The following is an 8,204-nucleotide window of genomic DNA, read 5'->3' on the forward strand; positions in this document are numbered from 1 at the left end:
TTCCTCCAGTTTTCATGTCTCTCACGCTTTCTCTTGTTTGAGCGCGTTGGCTGATACCTCCGATAGAGTAAGTTCCTCAGCCTGCCTACATTTTAGTGCTTCAATACCTGCAAAATGAGAGGGTGTGTACAGGAAGCCAGCACGGCTCCACACGGAGCAGGCCGTTCCGGGGGAGGGTGCAGCTCGGGGCGGAGCGCGCGCTTAGCGTGCACGGGGTCCTCGGCTCACCCCGCAGCGCCTGCCACTGAAAAAAAAAGGGGGCGGGAACAAGTCCTTCCTCAGGCGCCTGCTTTTTCCAGCAGCTTCACTTGGCGGGGGGCCTAGGCCAGAGGTTCTGTAGGCCAGTGTTCTCTGTCATCCTGCCTGGATTCAAATTAGGCTGGAGGGCTGCTTCCAAGTTATGCAGGCTAACAGTTCTGGGCTCAGAATCCTCCGAGAAAGATTTCACTTAGCATAGACTTGAGTGCATATTTACCGTATTTTCATAACTTAATATCCTAACAGGCTTATGATGAAGAACAGAATCAAAACGAAAAGTAATCAGATACTTAAAAATAAATGATGTGAGTACTCAGCTGAAGAAGTACCTGACCACGAAGGCCTGGGGTTTCAGTTGTCTCCGGGCCAGCGTGCAGCCCCAGCCCGGTGTGGTGGTGCTAGAAGTGCTCACAGCGCCCCGTCCCCCAGCCCCGGGCTCACAGCGGGCAGAGGCTGCTGGTCTTCTTCAATGAAGACCCCTGGCCAGTCAGCCTCCAGAGCCTCATGACTGAGGATCTAAAGGTTATCATTTCCCGGTCACTTGGAGCTCTTCTGTATTTTTTATCCTCTCTTCCTCATTCCTATGCTCATTCACTAGCTATACCACTGGCATTCATTCCCTGATGGAGAGGGTCCCTCCCTGTGGACCACAGGTCATGGAGCGGGAAAGGCAAGTGGGATGAACCAATGAAATCCTGGGTTTTACCTGCATCTTCATTTACCTCAAGGCTTCTCAATGTTTGGCCCTTCACTCACAGGATGACCCAGGACGGTTGTCTTGGAAGCTGAGCCGGAGGGGTCACTGGTGGGTGAAGAGTGCCTCAGTCTGTAGAAGGACACACACAGCTGTGGCGCAGTATGGCTTGGTGATTCACTAGTGTCTGATGCTTAGAAAATTCGCTTCAATATAGCAATGATGTCAACAAAAAGTCACTCCCAAGAATGTCTTTATCTTTCTGATCCCAGCTAATTGATCCCTGCTGCTAACCCGGACAGAACCCTGGCCCTCACTCAGCAATAGAATGGCATTTTCTTTCGCCAGACATCCTTGAACGGGGAACCGTTTGGATTTCAGCTTCAAAGGACTTCAGCACTCGATGTAAAATAAAAGTAAACAGAGCCTTTTAGGTGTTTACAGTCAGTAACTTGGACACAGAGACGAACAAAAGATCTTGACCATGGGTTCTACACAGCTCTTTTTAATTTATGAATTTGGGACTGTTACAAGTAAATATTTTCTTTCACTGTATTTTATCTTTGAAAATAATCCTTCTTTCAAATGATGAAAATAATATTTCGGCAAAAACACATTCAAGAAGCACATCGCAGCCCACACCAGCTCCCTCATCACAAGGCGGCTTTGCTGTTGGAGCCCCCCCCCCCCCCCCACCAGGCCCAAGAGCAGCAGCCGACCAGCTGCCTGGGTGAGTGCGTTCTGTTCTGCTGACGCGTCGGCTCCAGCGCAACAGGAACAGACGGCTGCTCCCTCCTCACTGTGGGCCTCTCACTGCGACTTTTGTGCCATTAGCACGATTGTGTTCCATGTGCATTTTTCAGTATGGCGTGGACCGACTGACTCACAAAACACAAAGACCTTTCTGCCCCATCCTGCTGGAGTTCTTGGGACGACCCATCATGGGTCTACCACTTCCACGCCCACAATTAAGATAATCCGCTCTGAGGGTGAAGGACGAGAGATGAAACCAGGCTTTGTCTCCTGCCCTATTGATAGTTTTGTCCCCCACTTTTTAATATGAGAAAAAGTGACTTCCTTTTTTTTTTTAAACGCGTAACCACCTTTCACATCCAGGTGCTTGGACTTCATAAACCCTCCCCCGACATCTTCATACACTTGAAGCCCCGCTAGATAGCAGAGCTGGAAAACCCCAAACCCCATTTATTAGACAATTATTGTCCTGAGTATAGTATCAGTTCCCAAAGAAGTTGAGAAGTAAATGGAATGAAACATGGTCCATTCTCTCCTAGCCATTCAGATGGATAGAAAGAGAAAGTGTTTCCGCGTAGTGGGTGGTGGCTCTGATGGGCGTGCGCAGCACGATGGGGGCAAGCCGGAGCTGGCTGCACGGCGGGATGACCCACAGGGGTGCCAGCTGACCTGGGTGTGCAGGGAGGAGTGGTCTTCCGGGTGGGGAGGGGAGGAAGAGCAAACTAAGCAGAGTCCCTGCGTGTGAGGGGCTCGCAGGAGGGGGCTCTGAGGGCGGGTGGGGGGTGTGGGCTGGGAGTGGTGGGGGGCGGGGGAGGGGCTGAGCAGGCTAGAACTGGTCAAGCGGGCTGGACTGTGAAGGGCCCTGAGGCCATTCTGAGGAATTTGTGTTTTATTCCAGCCGCACACGGTAACCCAGCACCTGAAAGATGGGTGCCCATGGGCAGAGGCACTGAGAGACTCAGGGGCGGTTCATCTAAGCTGTGAATCACCTAAATCCTGGAAGGTGTTCTTCAGAATTTGGGTTTCAGTTATTTTACTTTTTTCAGTTATTTTATTCAGTTCATTATTTTGCAGTTACACTCTCATTTAAAATCCGAGTTAAATTAACAGAATCTTGTTACTCCGGAGATTTTTTAAATGTTTCCTGATTATAAGATTTCAAGAAATAGCTAAATAACTGAATAGAAGTTTCTCTCTCTCTCTCTTCCTTTCCTTTCTTTCTTTCTTCTCATCTAGGGAAGCTCATTTTCTCATCTGGTCTGGAATCCTTTGGGTGATCCATTTCAAAATTCAGTGAAGAGCAAAATGACCAGAACTCATCGGGCATAGGGGTGCACCAGGGGGACAGCTGGCTCTGGGCAGCCCTGCTCCAAGGTTCCAGGCCTTGCTGAAGGGAACTGCATGGATTTGCATGAGGAGCTCACAGAACTGCCTCCTCAGATGCTGAGTTAGAGCGACCTAATGCCTTGACCAGAGCAGCTCTGACGGGGCCCCGCAGCACTAAAACTAAACAAGCAAACAAAGGGACACGGTGGTGAGGCAGGCTCTGCCGTGCAGGCCCGCCTCAGCCAGACGCGCAGCCAGGAGCAGCAGCCCTCCAGCGGTGGGAACTGGACTTGAACGTTCACAGGGCGGTGGCCTTGGAGGCCCAGGAGGGTTAGTGCTGCTCAGTGTCTGGGCAGTGGGACACCCTTGAAAACGCCCTGGATTTCCCACAAAGGGCAGGAGGGTTGATTCCAAAATGCAGTCTTGGATATGTTTATCTGAAGCAAAAGGACCACCAGGCATCCTCCAGCAAAGACGGTTTATTCAGGATCAGCAGAGAATCTCAACCACTGGGAGACACAGGCAAGTCCCCGTCCTGCAGGGAAGAAGAAGCTTTTATAGACGGGACAGGACGTGAGCTGGCTTAGCAGACAGTCCCTGGCTTTCCACTGGCCAAGTCCTTGTGGGAAAGAAGAATCTTTCTTCTGTTAAGCTCCGCTGTCGTCACAGGGGTGAGAGCTCCCCCTGCTGGTCTCCCAAACCTATTTAACTGAGTTCGCATGTTAATTTTTACAGATACCACAGAACAAAAGCAAAAAGGGAGATGAGATATACATTTTCATTATTCCTGCTTGGGGAGAGTAGTCAGAACACTTTACTTGTTTTTAAGTGAAAGCAAGAAGTCCCAGCCCGTTCTAGGCACCCATCCACCGGAGACAGAGAACCTGAGCCCCTCAAAGGAAAGGTGAGTGTTCGCTGAGCCCCTGGACATGGCGGGGTTGGGGGAGGGGCTCCACACCCGGTCCCTCCGCCGCCTTACCCTCCCCTCCCCACCTCCCACCTGAGGCACACACTTCCAGGGCCACCCCACCTCCACCTGCGCCAGGCCCAGGGAGTGCTCATCCTGTGGGTCATCTAGGCAACACGATGGGCAAAGTCCCTGGGTCATCCACAGCATTAACTTCGGCTAACTTGATGTTTGCACAACAGCTTTAATAACTTTATTTCACGAACCACTGAGCATTCATGAAGTGGCGACCGTGACGCACCAGCTGGTGGAATGAATTATTTCATTCATACCACAAACTTTTATCGAGCACCTACTGTAGGCCAGGAGCCACAGTAAGGTCTGATGATACGATGATGGAGACACAGTTCCTCTTCTGAAGGTGCCAGGTAGACATCGTGAGATAACGGAAAAATGTAAACTGGTCTTGGCCGCTGGCTGCTGGCACAGGCCTCCTGGAACCCCTGCAGTGCCTGAATGGTAAGAACCCCGGGGGCAGCTTTGTCTCATGTTTGGTCTTTCACCCTGGCTCCTGACACAGGACTCCTGAAACTCTTGTAATTTCCTGGGGGACAGGAGTGTCCTTTGTTCTAATGAGGTGACTTGGGGTGGCTCCTGGGTGAGGGCTGGTCACCGGGAAAACCCAGCCGTGATCAGCAGCTTGGACTCTTCAGCCCCACCCCCTTCCCTTGAGAAGGGAGAGGGGCTGAAAAATGGAATTAATAACTGATCACGCCCATGTGAGGAAGCTCCGTAAAATCCCAACAGTACGAGGTTTGGAGAGTTTCGGGGGGGTGAACACATCCACAAGGGGAGGGTGACACACCCCAGCTCCATGGGGACGGAAGCTCCTGCAAGCAGGACCCTCCCAGACCTCACCCAAGTATCCTTCCATCTGTGTCCTTAACCACATCCTTTAGTGAACTGGTAAACGTGAGTGTTTCCCTGGGTTCTGGGAGCTGCTCTAGCAGATTGATCACACCTGAGGAGAGGGTCGTGGGGACATCTGATTTGTAGCCAAGTCGGACAGAAGTTGTAGGTAACCTAGGGACTGGGGACTGGCACCTGTGGGACAAGGGAGCAGCCTTGTGGGGCTGTCTCCAGGAGCAGAGTGTTAGCATTGAGTTACTGCAGGACGCCAAGCTGGTGTGCTGGAGAATTGCTTGGTGTGGGAAGACCTCCCACATCCCACACATTTGGTGACCAGGTGGTCAGAAGTGAAGTGTCTGAGGAGTAAAGGAGACATGCAGGAGAAACTCAGGAGCAAAGTAAGTCAGTTTTTCCTGATTCAGGGCAAAGAGTGAACTGAGCTGGTTTTTTAAAATACATACATGCAAACAAATGAAATTTGATGTGATACGTGCTCTAAGGGGCAAGAACAAGTAGCAGCAGCAAGATGTCTGGCTGGCGCAATCCAGAAAGGTGTCCCAGAATCCGCAGCAGTGGCTGAAATCTGAAGACTGAGATGCGCGTGACACCCTTGCGTTTCTTCACAGCACGGGATTAAGTGAAAACGGGTACTCTGGGAACCCCCGGAGGTGATGTTCACTGTCGATGCTAGCTCGATTTATCTCGTTTTAATAGCACCTCTTCCTTGTTAGACTCAGGGTAAACACACGGTTACGACTTACTCGTTTGCAGTAAATGCTCAACCCCCAGTGCCAGTTTGGCAGGAAGTTCTGTTATCTCCCTTTTTCGAATGGGCTCCTATTGAATCAGCCCCTGGCGCTTTCGCTATGGAGGAGGCCGGGAGAATGACCGCAGGCCAGCTTCCCTTCCCCAGGGAGACCGTGCTCAGTACCCGTCTGCGATGCCTCCGCGGCCACAAGACGGTGCTGTGGCATCGCAGAGGCGCAGGGTCACAGCGCAGGTGCCGGGCCTCCATGCGCCTGCTGGTTTTCCGAGATGACGCCACATCCTGGCCTCCTTTGGAGCTCAGCTCATCCCTCCCACACCAAGGGCTAGACGGCTCCCAGGCGGGTATTCCACAGTGCCCCGGTCCTCCCGCGGGGTCTACCCCCCCGGGGGTCTGGCTGTTTTCCTTACATGTCTTCGCTGCACAAAGACGCGAACACTCCCCTCCCACTGGACAGTAGCCTCACTTGCCCTCCCTGTAAGGAAGTCTACCTTCAATTATTCCAGGGCGCCTGCACCCACCTGCCCCAGTTTGACTCATTTATTTTCTGTAATAATCTGAGGGCATCATCGCAGTGAGTCTCACAAGAAAGGGGGAAAAACAACCCCAAATTTCATCTTTGAGGACATTCTAGTACATTCGGAAATACCGTTAGCACTTTTCCCTCTGACAGAGGTCATTCTAAAATGAAAACGACTTTCCGAGCTCACAAGACAAGGTGGCCTGTCCACTGCTGGCACGAGAGCGTGTCAGAGAGGCCACGCCCTCACTCCTGAACCCGAGGAAAGCAGCAGACAGACCATCCCAGCTCTGGCGTGCAAACTGCAGCTGGGGTGGTTCTCACTACATCGTGAACGCGAGGGAAGCCTTCCTGCTGCTCCATGGGGCCATCCCAGGACACGGGAATCAGGCATAGACCTGGGGAGACTGTGGGTCACAACGGTAGGTGGGCTGCCAGATGAGGTGGTACAACCCAGAAACTGCTGGAAAAAGGGAAAAAGAGACAATTAGCCTGAACAGCTCACCAGCACCCCTCCCCGACACATCCGCAGGCTCTGGCTCAGTACCCCTCTGCCTTCTGCGGGATAGCCTTGACCTTGAACGTGCATCCCGTGTGCCCCCTATCCAGCTTCCCCAAGGAAAACATCCGGCCAAACTGCAGGACAACGTCACCCCCAGGAGAGTCACTGATGCTTTCAGATACTGAACGTTTCCATCACCACGGGGTCCCGCCATGCGCTCTTATAATCACACTCCCTCCAGCCCCAAACCCTGGCAACCAGTAATCTGTTCTCCGTTTCTAGAATTTGTCATTTCAAGAATATTCCACAAACGGAGTCGTACAGTAGGGAGCCTCTGGAATTGGCGTTCTCCGCTCAGCGTAATTCTCTGGACGTTTGCACAGGCTGCTCGGTGTATGACTAGTTCATTCCCTTTGATCGCGCTCATGCCAGGGACTTTCCCTTTTTACCCTGGATACCCGCCTGGGGCGGGAGGAGGCGGGAGGCCCCGGCAGGAGGGCGCCGCCTCTTCCCCGCGCGCGGTTCCCGCCAGCGGCCTCGGCGCGGAGCCCCGCGGTCCTGCTTGGACACGAGGGGCGGGGACAGGTCGGGGAGGGGACATGGGGCGGGGCGCCGAATGCGGGGTGAGGTCCGAACAGGTCGGGGGCGGGGCGTGGGCGGGGAGTTGGTGAGGGTCGCCTAGGGGCGGGGCCGAGGCGGCGCTCGGGGGCGGGGCGGGGCGGGGCGTGCGCGCTGCCCGAGCCCCCGCGCCCATCCCCGCAGAGCGTGCCCGCCGCCCTGCGCCCGCCCGCCCGCCAGTGTCGGCGAGTTCGCAGCCTGCGCGGCCAGAACGTGGCGTGGACGCGCAGCGTCTTCCCGGAGGCGTGCCCACGTCCTGCTGCTCACCCCGGGCGTGCGCCGGCCGAGGTGAGTGTCCGCGCCAGCCGGGGCCCGGGCCTGGGGACCCTTCCCGGGGCGAGGGTCTCCGCGGGCTCCCGCTCCCTGCGTGTGGCCGAGACGACGACGACTCCTCCTCCGAGCCCTGCCACATGGCGGTGGGGGCCAAGCGGTCGCAGGCCCGCCGCTGCCCTCAGCCTGGACGTCGGGAAGCGGGCAGCCGGGGGTCAGCGAGTGGGCCGCGCGGTGACCCGTCCGGCGCGGCCTCTGCCCAGGGTCCCATGCAGTCTGTGCCAGGACCTGCAACTCAGCCCCTGTAGCGTTAGTCTCTGAGAATGTCAGCCAAAGAAATGTAGAAAGAGGAGCTTCCTGCACGGCTGTTTATGGTTCCGGGGAAAATGGAAAGGGTGCAATTTGGGAAGAGAGAAGCGGTCGGGGATGGGCGTGCAAGCCCCAGTGCAGCCACCAGGGAGTGTTAACTGGCTGTTAGCATGATAGGCGCTGCCTGGCCGTCGTGAAATAGCTTTTGGTTGCGGATTAAGATGAAATAGTGTGCATCAAAAAAAATCAGCCCATTTGATGTGGTATATATATTTGATAACCACGTGGCTCGTTTTTCCTGTTGACCGCTAAGTGCGTGACTCCTAAGGGAGGAGAAGCCTATCCGTGCTGTGGATTGGGGCAAGGAAGGCC

The 8,204-nt window shown here is 54.4% G+C and overlaps 1 protein-coding gene and 1 long non-coding RNA gene across 6 annotated transcripts in view; one reads left to right on the forward strand and one right to left on the reverse strand.

Annotated features, from left to right (window-relative positions):
• The window catches only part of NQO2 (N-ribosyldihydronicotinamide:quinone reductase 2), a 33,648-nt gene that overhangs the window by 4,232 nt on the left and 21,212 nt on the right, over positions 1–8,204 (forward strand). For 3 of the 5 annotated variants that reach the window (XM_032462419.1, XM_032462420.1, XM_032462421.1), the window contains exon 1: positions 7,398–7,541. The gene's annotated coding sequence lies outside the window, so the exon portion shown is untranslated. Of the gene's footprint in view, positions 1–2,941; positions 3,936–7,355; positions 7,542–8,204 lie in introns of those variants that run through there. The other 2 variants (XM_032462418.1, XM_032462417.1) reach the window with 2 other exon arrangements.
• Positions 6,139–7,905, reverse strand: LOC116658154. The gene is made up of 2 exons (XR_004313339.1): positions 7,521–7,905; positions 6,139–6,596 (listed from the first exon to the last, which is right to left on the reverse strand). It is a non-coding gene; the product is annotated as an uncharacterized LOC116658154 (long non-coding RNA).

This window comes from Camelus ferus, chromosome 20 (assembly GCF_009834535.1).
Source record: "Camelus ferus isolate YT-003-E chromosome 20, BCGSAC_Cfer_1.0, whole genome shotgun sequence".
Lineage (NCBI taxonomy): Eukaryota > Metazoa > Chordata > Mammalia > Artiodactyla > Camelidae > Camelus > Camelus ferus.